Consider the following 22,131-nt stretch of genomic DNA (forward strand, 5'->3'; position numbering starts at 1 on the left):
TTTTTTATATAAGTATGTAACTCCTCTATCGATGTATGCAGATGTATTCAAAAGCAGTAATCTGTCAAAGTAAAATTTGCAGATGTTCATGAAAGGTATGAAGCCTTCGGCATAGCCGAAGACAGCGCTGCTCTTACTTCTTTTACTTTCTCCTTGCTCGATACGTGCGCAGCAAACCAATCACACAAATTACCCATAATTTTCTAATTATTTAATGTTTCTTAAATTGCACTGTTGCAGGCCATACATACATATGTAAATATCTATGTACGAGAGATTAAAAACTCTACGAATTCGTTTGAGCCGGATTCACTTTCCTAAAAGGCCCTATTGAAATTTGTCACTAAGTCCCAACGCTCACTAGTGAGTAAGTAAGTAATTAGTTAGGCGAGTTGAGTAGTGCTGAAAGCATTATACCCACATACATAAATACATACATCAGTATTAGTAATTATGGGCACAGGCAGCAGACGCAAAGTCCTAATGATTAATTGAAATTTTGTGTAAACTGAAAATTTTTAAATATCTAAGGAAGTGCGTTGTATTCGTATGTAGGCTGTGCCAAGAGTGAAATAGAGAAATTACTTCCGTATATCATTAGTTGTAAAAATGAAAATAGTATGCGCAATGGGATAAAGTGGGACTTCAGGCAAGGCAGTTACACGACTATACTGCTCTTGCAACGCTTGTGAGAAATATGGTGACCATTTAGTGCGAAAATTTGGGTCACGCCAGAAAGGTAGCGAGAAACCTCCGACGTTATTTCTTTAACGGTCTGCAGCTTCTTTTGTCCACCACGAGGTGCAACTGCATGCAAAGCGACTGTCATGGAACAAGTGGCTTGTTACGAGCATATGAATATGTACATATGTACGTGTACACTAAAGAAATATATATCCCAGATCTGCTTGTGCGCCGCGTTTGGGAGCCGCCTCATAAAAACGAACTTGAAATGGAAACGGAAATGAAATCGGCTGATAGCCCCCAGATCTCATGACGATCACAACGAATAATTAAATATTTAATTATGATAGGAGGGCTGGCACCTACATTTTCTATACGTCTAATAATGAAGGTGCCTATGAGAGGCTAGCGCCATCCCAGAATGTCGTAGAGGCAAGGCTAGTAAAACATGCAACCTTTTGATGTACATATTTAACGTTTTTGACCAAGCTAAACACAGTTTATTCCTCTTTCTAGTTACTAGGTCTAAAGGAGGATAAGGACCAAACAGTTCATTGATACAGCAGTAGCCGGCGTTTACGAATGGGTCACCCCTCTTCCAGCAGTATTTCTTGTCACAGTATTTAATTAGCTTAGGGGCTTCTCTTATAACACCTAGAGCAACTCCGGATGCACTGCTAAGCCTACGGTAGAGACATAGATCTAGGCCTAAATGTCTTTCCTACGCCGCAGAGAAGATATACTACAAAATTATGCTCCCTGAGGTTAAGTGCGTCTTAACTCCAATATTGAGCTTAGGCTTACAGTTTTGTGAGTCTTTATTAATGGCTCCAAAGCTAAGAAAAGTCGAGGATCTGGAGTTACTCCCCCTTAGGGAATATGCCACGGTATTCCATTCCTAGGTGTTTTGCAATCCACACGGCCATGGGCGATGTGCTTGAAAATAGTGACTTATGCCTTTATGTGTCTATAGTGCAGTCGAGGTATTTGGCAGCCATCTAGCTATTTTCAGACTGGTTCGGTAATGCAAGTATCGGCCAAATTATTTTGGAAAACACAACAATTTTTTTACTTTGGATGTCAGATCACTCAGGAGTAAGCACCTGGTAATGTGAAATTTGATATTTTGGTAAAAGCATAAACAGACGGCAGCGTTGATACGGATAAATTCGTTAATTAGGATGTAATGTGGAACGATTTTCCGTCATCCCTTGTCAAATTTGGTTTGGAGCCATTACATCACACTCCTACCCTGCCGGAAACACCAACAACGAAAATGAGAATCGTTAATTAGGAATTATCTCGGGAACTAACTGCAGTTGGTCCGGATTAAGTCCTAGAGTTAATTCCCAAACTTAACTCGGATCAAGGGAAAATTCAATGACAGCACTGACCAAAACTCAGAGAGCGTAGACTACAGAGAAAGTGTAAAACTAGCATGGACACATACCTTTTCATCGGTAATGCAGTCACCATACTAATTCAGATAGGAATCCAATTGAAATTGAATAAGAACTTATTTGAATTAATACTGTGACGACAAGTGAATGTGCATGCTAGTTTTGAATTTTCTTTGTGTTTTACGCTCTCTGAGCAAACAAACACGCAAACTAAACAGACAACTGCTTTATCCGCGGTAGCCGAGTTGTGGGGGCTGCGTACTACAAGCCTGCAGGTCCCAAATTCGATCCTTGGTTGGAGCGATTGCCAAAGAAATTTTGTTTTTATTGTTAATTATTTTTTTTTTAAATTTTTATTTGATTAATATATTTAATTTATTTTATTTTCGTTTGTTTTATTTTATTTTACATTTTTTATTTTGCTATTAGTTAATTTAAATTTTTAGAGCTTAATTTTACTAAAAAAGTCAAAGACAACCAACTAAAAACAATAAAAAAAATATAGAAGTTATAATTGAATGAATAAACAAACATTTAATTAATATTCTTCTGGCCGTTGGACTCGAACCTACGACCTCGCGGCTCGTAAATCCGCATTACTGCCGTCTGCCAAGCCACAATTTTGATCAGATCAATTGCGCCGTTAATCCGGATCAACGTTGCCGTCTGCTAAGCTTTAAGAGAGGTCTCGGATGGGTATTCTTTGGTCCGTAACCAGTTATAGTTACCGGCCTTCGAAGTCACCGATAGCAGAATATTTCACTCAGCAATGATTTGAATCTAGCTGGTTTTGTATTGAATACTTATATGGGATTATAGACAACTTGTGGATTTGCTGACTGGTCCCATCTCTTGGCACAAGCACCTGACTATGATCGACAGACATGACAACCCCATTTGTACTTCTTGCCTTAAAGAAGATTAGACGGCTGAACACTTTTTGTACTTCTGCGCCGCGTTTGCAACGGTCAGGTATGAGGCTTTTGGCCGCGATTTGTTAAAAGATAAACATTTGGTTTCTTTAACAGCCAACATTTTTTTTATTCTAAATACATAAATTATTAAAAACAAATGAAAGAAAACACGAAAACAACACGATGGACCGCATATTTTCCGCACGCGTTGTTTTATGTTTGTTCCGACAATGAAAAGCTCATATAGGACATTGTTCCGTCACCTCCATAACTCACCACCATAGATGCGTAAAGACCAATGAAGCCTTTGCACAATTTTTCTCCATAATACTTGAGGGCCGCCTGATCGGCGATGGTCACTTCTAGAGACGACCTCAGACCGCGCGTAAAATAGGAAGCATCTTTCGCACTGCCAACTTGTCAAAGAGATGGTTGTGTCGTTTATTCTTACTTTTACTTGGTTTATGACCTATGGTTTATTACGTTTACAGTCTCACTGAAAAGGTCCGATCAGTTTGCTGATTGTGGGCTTTAGTCATTCACAAAACACTTTCATACATATGTACAGCAGCTTCGATTCTGTTATCCTCCATCGGGCAATCCGGCATCGTCATATCAATGGTTTCCGTCACTGGATTGTTTTAGGGTAAGTGAGTGACAACTGCATTATTCAAGTGAGTTCTACATACATATCTGTCCACAGTTCCCCGCTCTGGCTCCTAAAGGGATTCGCGTAGGTTTGGAAACCTTCTGAATTTATCTTTCTGGTAGAATCCTCGGATGCTATTCTTACCGACCAGAATCTCACATCTACTATTCTTTGAATAATAAGTATTTTTCTATTCTCAACTTCGGGCACTGTTCCCATATGTCTAGCATTGCGCCCGACCCCTGCATGGCTCTAAAGCCGTGACGATCAGAGAGAGCGCTTAATTTGTGCTTGATCCCATAAAATCTACATAGCGACCGCGTGCTATGTCGTTTAATCTTCTCAGAAAGGAAATCTGCTATGAATTTATTCAATCATTTTCGGGTTTTCTACGTAGGGTACACAGCACGTCGACTAATGCTGCCTCGAACATATTTTAACCGGCCGGCCGAGTAAATGTCGAATCGAGCCGAATGCAACGATCAAACCAAAATAGCAGCGCGCCGCATCGAACAACAAAACTAGCAGCGCGCACACAACCAGACCGCATTTGTTGAAGTGAGTTACGCGCGTACGTACGCAAGGCACGAACAGACGCGGATAACAACCGGCAAAAGAATTATTAAAGAATATCTATCGAAAAGCGAGTTTACGTGCACTACGCGCATAAAAGCGACGAGTAAAATACAAATACAAAGAGATTTGAAAATATGTTGTGTTAGAAAAGTGATGAGTTTTGAAAACACGAATTCCATGAAAGTAATTATTTGGAAAAGTGCTGAAAAGAGTAAAAAAGATAAACCAGAATTTAGTAAAATTTATTTCACGAATAGTGAACAACGTTACACTTACAAAAGCAACAATAACAGCAACTAATTTTGCAGCGAAAAAATTAAAGATAATTCAATTAAAGAAGTCAAGCAGCAAGAATAACGCAACATATTGCACAGCGGCCAGCCAATGGTTAGCTAAACGAGCGCGCGGTAAACGTTAATCGGCAGGCGGTAAGTGGTAAGCAGTGCGCACGTTTGCTAATAATAGTGGCAGCAAAAACTTTCGAAATTTTCAAAAAGTACTTCAAAGCGCAAGCTACAAGCGAACGACGCGGCGCGCCAACAACTTTGCGCGTCCCTCCTACTCCACTCCCCGCGCTACATCGACGAAGTCAAAATCGCAGCGACGCGCGTGTTTTCGTCAGTTTGGCCTGGTTGCGCTCTCTGTCCGCGCATTCACGAAGCAAGAGTCAGCCGTAGCGGGCAACATTAACAACAACAAGGAGAATAATTTGAGAAATATTACTACAAGAGCTTGCTAAATCTTGAGTTAAACAGCACATAACCGCGTCGTCATCGGTGCAGCGTCAGCAACATCATTAGTGTCAAAAAAGCATAAAAGTAAAAACAAAAATTATAAAGCGCATAAAAGTAGTGTAAAAAAAAATTTCAAATCCATGTACGAGCATGAACCTGAAATCGTGGAGCAAGTAGAAAATAGAGAAAAAAGAAAATTTATTAGCCAGACACAAATTAGTGCGTGGTCATTAAAATCGAAATAAAAACTTGCCAGGAAATTGACAAAAAATTGGCGCGTGCAATTAATAAAATAGCAACAGTAAACAAACAGGAAGCGACTGCGGCAGCAAAAACGCCACAAAATTGTAAACAATAAACCTGAGAAGGATTAAAAACAAATTGCAGAACGTCCACACCCCCGCTACGCGACTCAGAAAACAACCAGCAGCATAAAATATAAATCAAAGCAAAAAAAAAAAAACGTCACAGAAATCATTGGCAATTTGCAAGTCGCGCACAAATCGCATAGTCACAGCGGAAGCTCGATCAAATCACTCTCACACACGCGCGCGCGCACAATACATACATACATACGCATACGTGCGCCCTTCCGCTAGTGACAAATTTTCGCTGGCCATGAAAACTAGTGGCCGCCGGCAGTTGTTTCCCGATCGTCACTGATCGTTCAAAAAACAAAAAAAAAAATAAAAATAAAAACAAAAACAAAAAAAAACACGAGAAAAGAGCGAAACCTTCGACAATCGCCAGCTATTGACGACGTCATACAACTATTGTGTTCCACTCTACGCGATTAATTGGAGCGCATCAAGTGTTTTCTTATCAAATAAAAAGCACCTTATTGACTTCCGACGGAAGTGAATTTCTTTAATAAGAGCCGAATTCTCGAAAACAGGTAAGCACTCGAAATGATAAGCTGATATTTTGGGACTTACGAAATTTTTAACGCTAAGATAATCAAAACTAAATATGTAAATACATATGTCAGGCGTTAGTACTTGTAAAATGACGCAGTGATTAGCGAAGAAATGTGTCATGTGATAAGAGCTATGAAAACATTTTTGATTTTCTTGACTAATTAGAAATTACCTATCAGTAAAGAATTTATGTTGTTCTGACTTGGTTCTACAGATATTTATCGGGTTTGACTTAGAACGAAAAGAACTTCGTCAATTGCTTCTTTCTTTCCGGAAGTTTCGCTATCCCTCCAACCCTCTTCGCAAATAGACGAGGACAGGCTCTCTGCAATTTTTATTAAAAAAGTTGTCCTTCATTGGAAATTCCACTTGAAAATAATGATTTGATGGTATTCACGGGAAAGTTTATGTAGGTACATTTACATATTTTACACTTTTAACATAAATGTCAAGGCAGATATTTTAAGATACACTTCTTAACAAACAAATTTTTTTAAGTTATTATGAATGGATAAAAGAGACATCATTCAGTACTAAAACTTGACATTTCATGTGCTTATCAAAACTTTATACATGTAAACTAGATTCGCCATTTATCTTAAAATTATATAATTTTAATTATTTGTTTATAAAAATTTAGTTTACACTTTAACAAAACCCGTATAAATCCAAAGTTTAATTTTTGCGCAACATTAAAAAATCAACGAACATTCGTAAAGCTTTTTAATTAGATTTCCAAGAAATACATATTTTAGTATGCAGTTTTGTAGCCCGATCAATTCAAATAAAGCGCAAGTTTAAAATACATAGCTGCGACTAATCGTTGATTTTTAGTTTTTTTTTTTGACGAAGGCGTTGCTCATTTTCTTCATTAAAAAAATCGTCGAACATACTTAGATAATATGGAAGAAAATTACCGACATCGTCCAAAAATATGCCATACATCAACTGTAAATCACAGCTACTTTAAATTTGCACTTTATTAGACTAAAATTGAATGAGCTAAAAAACTGAAAAATATTAAGAGATAAAATTGAAATAGAAAGTTCGAAATTTTTACGAAAGTTTGCCGATTTTTTTTTAATGTTGTTCAAAGATTAAACTTACTTTCATTTAGTCTTTGTTAAGGAATAAACTATATTTTTATAAACAAATAATTCAAATTAAAATATAATAAAATAAATGGTCAAATCTAGTCAATATGTTAGTGTCGTAAAGTTATGATATTTAAGAACGTTTCTATATGAAGCTGATTTCAACATTTTGTTTTAATAAAATTTAGTATCGAAAATATTCTTTCAAAACTTGGCTAGGAATGTGATATAATGGTTCATTCAAAACCTTTTTTCAAAACTTATAAAGGCAAAAACGAGAAGGCAAAGACAAAAAGAGAATAAAAAATTTCCCGCAGTGAATTTTCAGATTTTTAAAACGGTATAGTAATTTAATTTTTTAAATTTAAATAAAGCATGAAGACAACATGGAATAAACGAGTAGAAAAAAAATATATAACCGTAAAACTGGCACATACATAAATATATGAAAGAATGCACTCAGGCGACGCCTCTAGCCATTGTGTGTCACAAATTTAAGTTATCGATGGAAATTTTTTTTTTCATCCCATCCCATTCAGTGTACCATGTCCTTTACAAAACTTACAGTGCAGCTTGAAACATTGAGCTTAGAAACATTTATAAGTAAATTGAGTAGGTGAGCTTATGTCACCAGCAAAGAGACAAAACAGTATCACAGCGAGCACCCAAGTTTTGTATGAGGGCAGCCGCTTCCACCCAACCTAAAATTGGTTAGTTCATAAAAAGGAGTGTCGATATTGTATGCACTATACGTTAAAATCTAGTTTCAAGATTTTATGAAAAAAGTAACTTCAGCAGTGAATGCTTTTCATTTGATATATACAAATTATATTTGAGGGCTTCACAACGGTGTCGTAAGTGTCGTATTGTTATATGTCGTAAACTTTAAAAGCTTAAATAAATGTCTAGAGAACTTCAAACCACAACCAACAATTTTTTAACACTGCGAAAATTCATAATATTACTTTGACGGTACTTTGCGAACCCCCTTAATATATTTTTTAGGCGTTTAAAGTTTACTACATACAACAATACGACACTTACGACACTGTTGTGAATACCCCAATTGTTTTTAATAAATTTACACATTCATGCCTACGGTATGTACTAGGTCGCCTCAGAACTTTACAATCAGATCAGAATCTGTGTGGAGCCGAGTATTTTACAATGAGGCGTATTCTTGTTTTCGTGATAGCAAAATTTCATGATTTTCGATTCGTACGAAAACAAGAATATCTACGCCCCAATAAAAAATAAAATGTTCCCTTACTTTCATTTAAATTGGAATTGTAAATGTAAATTAGGTGAGACGCTGTGTATGTAAAGTTAATCACGCATTCAATTTAATTGACCACAAAACCAGAAAAATTGTTTGCCTTACCACAAAAAATACATACTTAATCACTCTTAAAACTGAAAAAAAACTACAACCGCAGAAAATTTCATTAGGGATCTTCAATTCTGAAAACAAAAAAAAAAAAAAGAATCTTCCAGTGTTCGATCGCTTGATCAGAAAGCGAGAATGTACCACATGACTAAAATTGCCAAAAAAAAACTGCATACAGTGGCTGCAAATATCAGCATGATACTCAAAGAAACTATGTGCGGCACATAATCAATAAATACATGTATTTATGTGTATGTATTTATAAGATAAGGATACACTTATGCATGTGTGCAGCACCAAAAAAAAAAACTCAAACATTTAAAAGTTTCGAAAAACAGCAGCTGCAAATTTTCCGCAAAAAAAGTACAACTATGAACACTTGAAGTCAATATGTATATGTAAACGCAGTACAAGGCAAGACAAGAGAAGAGGAAACCGAAAGATACGCATTTCAATTGACTCGCAATTGAAAAAGGCAACAAAAGGTGTGGTCGTCGCTGGCATAAGGGTAACACAGAGTTGAAAAGTGCTACAAAAATGCAAAGGGACGTGCATACATAAGTGCACTCATACGCAAGCAACGTACATATGCACATGCACGAATATGTGTGGCTATTTTAATGCGCGCGCATGCGCAGTCGAAACCACCAACAGGCCGCTATGTATGCAGACAGATAGACTGATGTTCCAATAATGAGTCCGGTCGTCGCGCATTCCGTCGAGAAACAGCTGCTGCTGGCTCTTACTTTTGCCGTCTTCTCAAAAAAGGACGAACAGATAAGGAGTCGTAAAAAAATTCACCTGGCGGCATTTAAATATATTTTTGTAATTGTACGAGTATGCGCATACGAGTAGTACTCGTATGTATGTACAGTTGATTGTTGTAAGGGCCCCACACAACTACCTAAAATATTTATTGAAATGCAGATATTTGTTCTTATTGCTGCCTTGCAATATGTTAAATATTTTGTTTCATATGAGTGAGTTGCGCTTTCAAGGAAGTTTGTTACCATTTATTAACCGACTTCAAAAAAAGACGAATGTTTGGGGGAAATTAACGGTACCCCAAATTTTTATATTTATTAGCATTGAAGTCGGTTGTGTTTTTTGCTTACAGATTACCTCTTTACTGATAGTCGATTGACCATATGGCATACCTCTTCTAGTTGTCGATGTCACCACTCCTATCTTGCATACTATTTCAATGGCTAAGCACTGGGGTGGTCCAAAAATGCATGTGAAATAGTAAAGTCGGAATTTTTATGCTCTCGCCCCTTAGGATTGTTCTATACCGAAAAAAATATTTAGAGGTCGCTCAAGGCGCCCAAAGTTTTTCCATGTATTTTATATGGGGGAAAAACAACTTTTCGTAGAAATGGTATAGAATTCTTAAAAATCAATATTTTTCTATTCGAAAACTCTGCCTATTTGCAGGAGATTTCCAATAATAATACTAAAATTTTTATATAACAATTTTTTTATCGCAACTATAATTCATAGGTCCGCCAAAAACCCCGAAAAATGCAGTGGGGGGGGGGGGGCAATAAAAAATCGTTAGTATTTAAAATATGGTTAAATAAACAATTGGGTATTATTATTGAAAGTCTCCTGAAGAGAACTAGAGTTTTCCGATCGAAAAATATTGATTTTCAAGAATTCTATACCATTTCTACGAAAAGTTGTTTTTTTCCATGTAAAAATACATGGAAAACTTTGAGCGCTCTGAGAGACCTATAAATATTTTTTGATTTCAAAATAAAAAAATAGGTGTATACTTTTTTCGATATAGAACAATCCTAGGGGGTGAGAGCATTACAATTCCGACTATACAGTTTTGGGACCACCCTACTAACCCCACACAGGAAACCCCACCAAGCAAACTTTACATGAATTCCAAAAACAAAAAAATTAAACTAAAAAAAGGAAAAAATGCGTCAGAATACACCCATTGCTCTTTCAATTGTTATCTGTGTATGTGAATGCATATGCAAAGGGTGATCCAAGTCTTGTTTAAAGGAAAAAAATAATAAAATAAGTACAACGAAATAAAAAAATTTAATTTGATAAAAAAATAAAAAGAAATTTCTAAGTTAACTAAAATGAACAATGCCTACAAAAAATAAGCAAAACAAAAATTTAATAAAAATATAATAAATTTAATAATAAATAATAAGTTTTATGCCGTGCAATCCGTGCACCGTGCAAGGACTTTGCAAGACTGCCAGTATACCCCTAATGTTTCTCGCTTTATGAAGGCATTATAAAACTCTCAACTGATGCTTGTGAATATCCATCATATCCTAGAGCCTAGATCTGAACCCTCTAAACTTCCGTATAAAGGACGAATTACCTTTGTTGGTTTGCGGCTTCTTTGGAACTGTTGTCGAGGGTACAGTATTCATATTTTTTAATTTATCCAGAACAATAACAGTTTTCTCCCCATAGTCCTTTATGCTTAAATCACTTCTGACGCTTTTCAAGAAGCGTAGATATATTTTATCACTTTACTCATTGGCCTGCAATTTTACAACAATACGTGTTTCAAAAACAGTGGCAGAGGGTTCCCTTTGTACAATAACCCCCTTTGTACAATAACCCTTTATAAGTGTGTATGTATTTACACACATGCTGGCATTCAGGTGGATACTAGGAAAGCAATGACTGACTGCATAGCTTGATAGGTAGAAATAGCGCTGTTGCATATGTATATCGTCGTTCAAAGTACAAAACCGCGTATCAACAAATTGCAAAACCGCGTATGTGAGGTTGCATAAATTATTTTCTAGAGAGTAAAAACACTCATATTTAAAAATGGTTCTCTTTATTATAAATCAATCCAATTTCGAGTATAGTAGTAGGCTAGTATATTTCAGGACGAATCGATTAGGTTTGAGCCAAGAACTTGTGTGAGCAAATCCCATTTTTGGCAAAAAATGTCAGTTACGCGGTTTTGTATTTTAAACGACGTTATGTACATAAATGTTTACTTACTTATGTATATTATCATATGGAGCTACATATGTATGTACGAATGTTTGTGAATACGAATATTTGTTATCGTTTCATTGCCACATCACTGGGGGAATTGGGTCAAACCTTTATCATTTGGGTGTTCATAAGTTTTTTATATCAAACTCTGTTTTATTTTTTTATATATTTATTTACTCAGCAGGTACTTGAACAGGTGATGAATTAGTTTAGCCTTCAACGCAATAGGAAACGTTCGTGATTACACGTAAAACCGCATATCCATTTGCAAGAAAGAAAAAAAAAATATCAATCATACATATCGTCGTTTAAAGTACAGAACTGCGTATTGTCGTTCTGCAAAAACGGCGTAACTGACATACATATTTATATGTATGTATCTTTATTTATTCATTTGTGTATTTGGTGTCACATTTAAAATTACTTCCATAAGCCAGTCGATCGTGCCACTGATTGTTTTCATAAGTACAAATAAATACAAAAACAAAAAATAAATAAGCTTCGAAAATGTGTAATTAACCGCACGTTCGCTAAAATTTTTTTCATTCGTAGCCAAGTAAAGTTTTCACTAAAAAATCTGTGTTTACATATATGTTCATATATACATACACATATGCACGTATTTCAGTATTTCATACAACTTTGGCTTCTAGAAAATCAAGTTTCACTGTTGAATTTAGGCTTTGGAACGTTAAGTAGCCATGTAAAAGCTGCAGCACGCTTAAGTGCTTAAGCACATTTATCGGTATGTGCATATGTTTGCAGGCTAATTTTTTTTATTTATTTGCGTGTATGTATTCACATTAGACCGTATCAGAAAAAACAGTTCGCCTTACGCTCCTGAGTCTTAAGTGCGTTTGCAAGGTAATTTCGATTTTGTTTTGTTTTTTTTTTGCCGCACGTTGGGGTTGCCTTTTGTAATTTTTCGTCATATCATCTGCATTTACTGTCGTCTCTTAAAATATGATATACGACGCACTTTTCTTGTTTACTTTTTAGGTGGTACGCTCTAATGTACATATTGCAAATGTCAACCCGCGCTTATCATTGCTGTCAGTTGAAACTTTGTTGTAATTAGGTAGGTAAGTAAGTAGCAGCTGAAGCGGACACTTCAGCGCTTTAGACCTGTAAAACCAGCAGTGTCCCCATTAGCATTACAAGCATTTCGCAATACCAGAATTATCAGATAGAAATTCCAAGGTAGCTTTTGTGCAAACATAAATACATATACATATATGTGCATATACATATATGACACACAAATGCCGCTTTTTGAAACGATAATAAACAGGAAAAAAACTGAAATATTCGTCATGAGGTTTCTATTAAGTCCGAGTCTTAATTCATCGTTTCTAGCGACGCCCTAATATTAAGTAGAGATAAAAATAACACCGACACAAAAAAAAAAAAAAAACCCTTGTGTGCTTTTAACCACTCCCACCAACCGACATGTATTTCGATCCGCTGCATCCGAATCTGAGGTCTGTTTCACTCGTGCATCCTCAAAATTTTGAGTAAATCACTGGTCGAAATACATACATGTCCGTAGATGGGTCGGGTTAAATGTCCAACCCCGTTTTGTTTGCCAGTGCAATTTTGCCTGTAAGTTGTGTTGCCCTAAATAAGGGTACAGTTTAACCGTAAGCATTGCCGCTGCGTGTCAGGGACGTGGTTTCGCAGGCGGTAGATTTCAGTTCCGTATAGCTTCTACGGGCTGGTAAAAGTTTTGGGAAGATTCCGGCTCGTCGTGCTCCATTCAGCTGTAACAGCGAGGATCCCATTTGATATTTAGTGTCATCGCGTGAATTCGGATCGGGCAGTGTCCTGGCAAATATAACCATCAGAGTTGAGAGTTGCCGCTTTGCCAGTCTAAGCGGAATTCTTGACCGCAATATCACTGGTATTGGACACCTATACAAGACTGACAAAGAAATACTGAGATGCGACCGAAAGATAGACGCCCGCTTGTAACCTCACCTACTGGTGAAAAGATACTGAAGATGTCAGTTAGCTCTTAAACCGTATAAGTCGATAAGGCCCTATGTGACCCAAGTCTCGGATTTCTTACCGCATCTCGCACATAGGTTGCTCACGTTGTCCAGAGTGTGAGAAAGCGGACGCAGGAGTCGGTATTGAGTTTAGCTGTGCAGCTGTAACGGCAAATCAATAACAACGACTATACCCCATTGGCTTCACTTGGCATTTCCAATAGGCATCAGTTGGGCCGTGCTTTATTGAACTCGGCCAAAATTTCTTAGGCGGTTATAGCGAGAAATCAGAAGAAGAAGAATAACCTCCCTTGCCGCTCCTTGATAGCAGCTACGACCGTGATCTGGAAACCTAAACTTAAGCTTGATAGAGAGTTCCTTGCAAAAGATATTCCCGCCCATTGCTTCAGACTTCGACCCATCCGTATAAAAGCCCACCGGTGCCTGATTCCATTCACTGATTCCTGACCAATCAGACCCAGAAGGAATGTCAGTGGAAAAAGATATAATTGATGTAAGTGTAGCCAGCCTATCCACGCTGTGGCCATGCTATTAGGTAAAAAGTCGAAGCCTCCATGACTAAGTAGTAGAATAATCAGATCTTGCGACACCTGAAAGGTAGTATCTAAATAAATAGACGGGTCTATATTAAAAAAATCGCCGAAAACAATTTCTATGGAAGAAAATGCGCAACACCGTCAAAACACAGTTTAAAACTTGGATTTATACGGTTTTTCTTAAATAACAAAAAAATAAATTGATAAAACTTGGCAAATAAGTATGTAACCCGCCTACAAATATGACACGAGGTGTATGTGTGTATGTATGTACATCTATAGAGCCTCTGCCAGAAACAGACACACAACTGTAATAACCTTAGGTGAGGTAAATATACGTACATATAGCATGGAGCATAAATAATTTGAAGGTTTTTTACTCAATCAAAATAACAATAATATTTATGTATATTTATGTAGGTACAAAACTGAAACAGCTGACTGATAAACGAGTATACGTATATGCAATTATTTAAATAAATATGTATGTACATGAGGCATTCCTTTTCATATCGAACACCAAATTTGGTGTCACACTTTCGATTGGCTTCACATTTTTTTTGGGTTCTTTACATGAAATAAGCTAATACGTATTCGAGGAGTTTTTTTTTTGTTTTTTTGTCTTCGGAGATATGATCTGTCATAGTTTGGAGTTTTTGTGATTCTGACTAATCATGTACTTCAAAAAGTTCAACTGTTAATAGCTAAGTTAACTTTTGGACAATCATGACCATCGTACATATAGAAATGTTAACCCGTTTCTTAAACGACGTATCCTTAAAACGACGTTAAGATGAAGTGTCTACGATCTCCGAAGAAAACAAAAAGAAAAAAAAAATCCTCGAACGCGTGTTTTATGTATAGAACCCATAAAAAAATTTGAAGCGAATCGGAGACATGACAACATTTTTTTTTTTTTGCGAAGTCCGTATGACTTAAAAAAGAATGGCTCACACATATTAAAGTTGAACATATATACGTTCGCATTTAGCGCATTTTAAGTTAATAAAATTCATTGAATAGTTAATTTCAAAGTCATAGGCAGCAAAAAAGCTAAGTAAATACAATCAAAAGCCAGCAAAATGGCACACAGTAAAACTTAGCATACCAAACTAATTGATTTTTTTTATGTTGTTTTTCGTAAAAACCTTAAGTCAAGCTATATGAAAATGTGGTAAAAAGTAAAATGAAGAAACGTATACTACAAACAAACATATAAATATTTTCTGTTAATGCATGTGCACACATGTAAATATGTATTTGCAGCATTGCGATCGATCTTGACTTTGATGTTGACAAGGTGATTCCAAATTACAAAGAACCTGTTTTCAGTCGCAGATTTTCGAAGCATTTTTAAGAAAATATGTATTAATTACTGTGCAAAGGGCAATTAGTTCCATAACATTGGGCAAATTGGAAAGAAATATGATTGGTGTTTGTGCAATTACTTTCACGAATGTATATATGGCAAATCTCACGAGTTGTTACATTTTTCGAAAATGGGGGCACACTTATCTTAGAAAATGCATTATCTTCAGTTTTGTATGAAGAACAAGATTCCAATGCGAAATTGTATTTAAATGAAAATTTTAAAAAGATATAGGTAGGTACTAAAAAAAATAACCACTAATGCTCACATACCCGTAGTTGCGTATGTAACGTATACGCCCCGTAGCACCATACGCAGTCATTTAGCAGTAAATAGAAGTAATTAAGTATTGGCGTGGGAGAATTTTACAAAGTCATCCTTATGCACATATACGTATATTACTTTCTTTATTCTTTCTTCTTGCCAATAAAAATTGTATAAATGGAATTTTAGTTTCTCAAATCATAGTCATCTTTTACACAATGTATTTTTTTTTTATTTGGTAACTCACTAGTTTTATTACCAGGGCTGGCAAAAATATGCCAGAAAAACCTGAAAATATGCGCTATCAAAAGCTCGATAAATCGCCAAAACATGCTCATAAATATGCTCAATCAATGAGGTTTTATCTAATTGTCGTAGTATTTTTATTCAATTATCTCAGAATTACAGTATAAAGCATGATAAAAACATAACAAGGTAAAACCATTGAGAGGCAGTCTGACGTTTGCCAACAATATAATTTTAAAATTGGAACTCATGGTATAAAGTAACATGCTTTTATAAATTAACAATCTTTCGGCATTGCAATCACCAAAATAAAATAGGTTTATTGTTTAATCGGAATAACTGGTTCGGTCGGTCGCGCGTTGATCGTTCATACTATATGTTCATAAACACATACATGCATACATGTTTACACGCAAGGCGGGATCCCGCGAGTGCCCAAAACAGCCTAGAAGCGCTCCACACGCTAGAAGAATGGGTAATAGAGAGCGAATACCTTCCACTTTTGGATCGTAAATGTCTGCTTCTTCTTCGTCCTCGAAATAGCCCGGAATTTTTTTCCGGGCAGAAATGTGCAAGAATTCAATTTCAAATATCAGCTGTTGTTTGCTTACTTCCGAAAGCATATTTTGTAAAATAAAAGAAATGGAAAATAGCACTAAAGTTTCAGTTGATGGAAAAATAAGCTAGAAGAATGTTTTAGCGTTTTTTTATTCTGGCGAGAAAAGGAAGTGACACTGGTGGTTTTAAACCAATAACACTAGTTTACAGTGATTTTGACCTCTGGCATTCGACTGTCATTCTTTATCCAAAATTTGTGCCTGAATCCGAATATGAAATCAGATGCTAAGAAAGTAGAACAGTTTTCGAGATATAGTAGTAGTTTAATGTATGTACGCATCGTCATTATCAATGCAAAAGGCTTAAAAGGTCCCTTTAATTGCTCAAAAGCTTTAGGATTGTTCACATAATCGCCGTTTTTCGGTTGGTTCCACAAAAAGTAATCCAAAGGCGTTAAATCTCGGAATGTTGGTGACCTAGCTACATCGCCGAATCTCGAGATTACGAATCAGAGCAAATTTACTCCCAATAAAGCCATAATTGACCGTGTCATGTGGTGGTATATGGTCCACAAATATTAAATGCTTTACATAAATACTATTCTGCTAATTGATGAAAACACATTCGTTTGAACGTATTTTCGAAACAGATTTTCACACCGAAGTGGACACTTTCGAAACCTGCTTTTTAAAGGTTTCAACGAGAACAAGAAACAGTTTGTGAGTTTGCATTGATATGGTTAAGGATGAAGGCTCTGTTATGCATACTTGGCATTGCATGCACTGCTATACCATTTTTACGTAGAAATCAAAAACCAACAGACTTCTACGCATGTAATGCTGTGCGTTGGGTAACCGCTTACACGCGAAGCTCATTTAACAGATTCCTTATGTGACAACTCTCAAGCAATGCCAAGTATGCATAACGGAGCCTTGATCTTTCATCGCCGCACAATGTGCCCTTTTTCAATTATAGCGTGCCAAAAGTCGTAACTATTAAATCGACGTACCTATGAGATTGGTGTTACGTCGATACGGTGATACGGTGACTGCATTACCGACTACAAGGTGGCCAGTGTTGTCATCGAATATTACCTTAATCCGAGTTAAGTTTGGGAATTAACTCTAGGACTTAATCCGGATCAACTGCAGTTAATTCCCGAGATAACTCCGAATTAACGAGTTGATCCGGAACAACGCTGCCGTCTGCTTAAGCTTTTATCCACTTTGAAAGACTCAAAAAGTCCTTGGATGACATACAACACCTAATACGAATGTATTATTGTATCAACCTAGTGGTGAAAAAAATAGTAACAAATCTTGACTGTGGTAAAAACCTCTGTACATAGTTTCCCAGGGAAGACTATCTATGTAGAATAGTGAAAAAGTCACGGAGCAATTTATTTCACTCTTCGCGCACCAGGACTGTCTATCAGACCCATTCGCCTCTCCAGCCGAGCTCTTCCCCATCCAGCTAAAGATCTACATTCCTTAATGGCGCACATAATTTTCGTCTGCATTGCAAATACCTATGTATGAAGCTTTCATATGTCTGCCTGTCTACAGTCTGCAGCATGTCGCGTGAATAGCGCGTGTGTATCATAATTATAGAAAGACATACATACACATATTTATCGACATAAATTAAATCCTGGCATGCATGCATAGTCATTCCACACTTCGTCTGCACAAAAATGCATACATATGAACAACGAACGTGTTTTGTCGTCTTTTAGAAAAAAAAAAAAACTGCAGGCGTATTAAGTACTGCCACGTTAAGTGGGTGAACCCCTGGCCTGCAAGCAACTACTAAATACCACCAACCGGTGCAACACTTCGAAAGGCAATCGAAGAAGCAGTGATCAGCAGAAGCAACAAACAAAAGTTAAAGGAGAGATCTATGTACATTAATCAGCCGTCGTGAAGTGACAAAGAAGCCAAGGCAGCCAGTCAGCAAGCAGTCGGCAAGTTCCATGGCTAGATCACCAGGCGGGCGGTCGTGCCTCTGATGCGGCTGATCGCGCGATGATCGCGCTGTAATGTTGGCATTTCGTGGGGCGTTAAAGCGGGTGCGCGTGGCGCCATTTATTATGTTGCCTACTTGCTTGCATTTTGCTGTAGACATTTTAATTTTTATTTTTATCTTTTTTCTGAATGTTTGCACATTACTAATTTCTCTTATCATCCCCGCGCGTTTTTCATGCATTTTATTGCTTTGTATTAATTTAAATTTTCTGCCGTCATGCCAGTCATTTGCGTTTTTGCGCTTTTACCGCCGACTTTTTTCCTCCTGCGTTACCAGAAAGTGTTCTGCATATATGTATTTCCCTAGCTCCGATTCTTGGTCGTCGCATTGCATCTATGTATGTTCTTCGTCGCATATTGAGATAAATCACTAACGAGGCGCAGTCAGGCGTCAATGCAGTTTCATAAAAAAATGCAAAAATACGACAAAATCACATCCGTCGAGTCCGAGTCCGCAGCCGTGCACACTGCACTCCAGTGCATAGTGCCCGCGATGATTGCAACGGCCGCATCAGAGCGCCGCCTCTCCCTGTGCCTAATTTCTCGTTGCCCTCTCCCACTTTGTTTGGCATTCGTTGTCGGCATGTATATATGAATGACTTGGAAAGAAAGCATATGTGCAGCTATCGAACGCTGCAACGTTAATTTTCACTCCGTAGACGCGCAGCCGGGCGGCAATCAGTGAACGTTGCAGACGCCGGCTACGTTTGTAGACTATGGCTGTTCTTATTTTTGTAAACATTTTAAAAATAGTATTTTACAGTCGGAAAGCAAGCGAAAAAGAAGCATGCAAATATGGGCGATTGTCTAGAGAGCGGCGCATAAGAGAAATAAGAAACGAGGCCGCGTAATAAAGCGGACTTTCGCTAATAACTTGTGTGCATGTCGACATAAATATTTACGCCTGTTTGTGCGACTTATGGCGCTCGACATATTTGGGAAGATATGCGGGCTTTTATTTATTATAATCTGTCAGCGTTTGTAATGGGCGCCAAGCCAAAATTGCTGAAAAAATTAATGCTATCTTTCAACAATCGCTCATTTACATACATACATACATATTTAATGTCAAATATTAAATAAATAACAAACGCAAATAAATAATCGAACAAAAATTCTTTGTGTAATTTTTTAAGCGGCCACATTTAATGCCTTTCCGCTCACCTCAAATAGAACGGGCGCTTTTGATTTCTACTTCATCACAGCAGCTACATTAGGCAGGTCCATTGCGACACTTTAAAATATCAACATCATGGATCAACCCTTTATTTTGTTATACTCGTAGCTATGTATAAAATAAAGACAAACACGAAAATTTAAAAATTTAAAATTATACATATGTTAGGGAACGAACCCCTTTCCAAACCCTGGTAAAAATTGAATTTGGCAAAATTTTGACTCTGACCAACTTTAACTCAGCGTCAAATTTATTAGATTTCAAGTCAATATTTTGTCGAATTTTTGAGATAAAAAAGAGGTTTTTATGGGTTTTATTAAAAAAAATATGGGTTATATTAAAAAAAACTGCATGCCCATAAAAATTCGAGAAGTTCAGATTTACAAGTTCGAAGTTTTGATGAAAATTTATTTAATTTTTCTAAATTTTGTATAAATATTGAAAGTCTGATTTTCACGGTTTTGGCTAAAGCAGACAAATTTTAATAGTATTATAAATGCGAAGGTTTGTTAGTGAGTGAGTGTGTAAGAATATTTGTTGGTCTTTCACGCTAAAATGGCTAGCCTTATTTTTATGAAATTCGGCACGCAAATAGGGTTAATATAAAAGACATTAAAAATAGTAGCCACCTTTAAAAAAGCTAAAATTCATTAATTAATAAGTTGAATAAAATATTACAACATTGTGGTTGTCAAATGAAAGGGGTTCTGAAACGTTTTATTTCGAAAACATTTTTTAAAGTTAAAATCATATTGATAACTAGCTGAATCAAATAAATATTTTTAAATGGATATTAAACGAGAGAGGTTTCAGAAAGTTTTATTTATTTCGAAAATGGTTTTGATAGGGCTGCCACGTGTTTTGGACTTTACAATCAATTCAATTAACCAGTTAAATAAACTCTGTATTGCAATATGGGTATCAAACGAGCGGTGGTTAAGTAAGCTTCATTGCGAAACCCCTTTTGTGTGCCACCTGTTTGGAAATTCAAAATAAATTTAATTAATAAGTTAAATGAACTATTGTAATGTGGGTAAGAAAGCTCGATTTCGAAGAAACCTGTGTATGTGTGTGCGTGTTAAGAAAGTCACAATCAATGTATTTAACAATTTAATATAAATAGTATTGTATATGGATATCAAGCGAGAGAGGTTTAAGGAAGCTCTATTTCATAAATATTTTTGGCGAATGTTGGCAACTTACAATGACGTTGTTCACACTTGCCTGGTTATTAGGTTATCTGGTTAAAAATTATTACATATTGTGTAGTGTATTTCATTGTTGTAAACTGAATAAAAAAATATAACCACATAACAACATAACCTGATAACCAGGCAAGTGTGAACAACCTCAATAAATTATGAATTAAATATGTATTTTAATATGGTTATCGAACGAGAGCGTTTTTTTTGAAAATATTTTTTTAGAGGGTTACCACCTGCTTAGAAATTCTAAACCAACATTTTTATATGTGGGTATCAAATCAGCGAGAGTTTAATTTCGAAAATATTTTTAAAGAGGTTTGCCATCTATTTTGAAATTCAAAATCAATTTAATTAAGCTAAATGAAATATTTCAAGTCCTTTTTTGGTTTCAACTTTTTCATGCATCCGGTGTATTTTCCCAATTGATCGTAAATTACGATGATCAAACAACACTTCAGACGAATTACAATATCACACAATACTTGACTCATTACCGGCAATTTTGTTTACGCAGTACGAACAAAGACAGTGACTGCTAAGAGAGGAAGAAGTGAAAAGGAAATGTGTGGGCGTATCAAGACTACATTTAGCACCGGCTGATATGGAATGCGTCACAATTTATATGCATACATGCATACATACTTATGGATATATATATATATATATGTGCACACGACCATATAACGAACTGCTTCGTAAGCCAAGCAGGGAACTACTGTAAAACCGGAGAGGCAAAGGAATCAATCCAAAATTAGGGGAAGTAAAGTAAGGAAACCAGAAATCATTTTAAAAAATTATCAAATGCTTAGTTAATAGACGCAAACTCTTACCTAATTGTACTGATTCAAATAAATAAATAAATTGACGACGTCTGTCGTTAAGTTTGTCGGATGGCCCACGCGTGGGGAATTATTCCGCAAACCGCTTCCTCATTATGTTGATGCAACAATTCATATTTACAAATCAAATTACTTTTGTGACAGCTATTTTAAATTGAATTATTGCCCTTGCCGTATTAAATAAATATTTCTTTTCTTACTACTACATGACTGGGTACTTCCTGCCGCTCACTGTTTCCCTTACTTAAGTCTTCATTTAAATTGTAAACCTACTCGCATTACAAATGAAGGTGTTTTGTTCTAAGTTACTTAGTGGCCGAGTGTAAACTAAAACACTGCGCTGGATAGCTGGTAGGCTGGTACGCTGTGAAGACGAGTGAATAAGTAGTCGCTGCGACAACTGCTTTGCCATTGCACAGGAAGCGCAAGCGCAAGCGCATGGGCACGCGTCATCTGCACTTGAACGCTTCCGTTGCATGCCACAATCCCACAAACAACCACCCGCATCCGAGTCGTCATCGTACAAACACAAACAGATATGCACACATACATACATAGTTT

The 22,131-nt window shown here is 36.5% G+C and overlaps 1 protein-coding gene across 1 annotated transcript in view; it reads left to right on the plus strand.

Annotated features, from left to right (window-relative positions):
- The first annotated feature begins 4,202 nt into the window (after positions 1–4,202).
- The window catches only part of edl (ETS-domain lacking), a 33,926-nt gene continuing 15,997 nt past the window's right edge, over positions 4,203–22,131 (plus strand). Inside the window, exon 1 of the mRNA XM_017636607.1 lies at positions 4,203–5,852. The gene's annotated coding sequence lies outside the window, so the exon portion shown is untranslated. The remainder of the gene's footprint in view (positions 5,853–22,131) is intronic.

Source organism: Rhagoletis zephyria, unplaced genomic scaffold (assembly GCF_001687245.7).
Source record: "Rhagoletis zephyria isolate East Lansing unplaced genomic scaffold, Rhagoletis_zephyria_1.1 Rzeph_scaffold_00125, whole genome shotgun sequence".
Lineage (NCBI taxonomy): Eukaryota > Metazoa > Arthropoda > Insecta > Diptera > Tephritidae > Rhagoletis > Rhagoletis zephyria.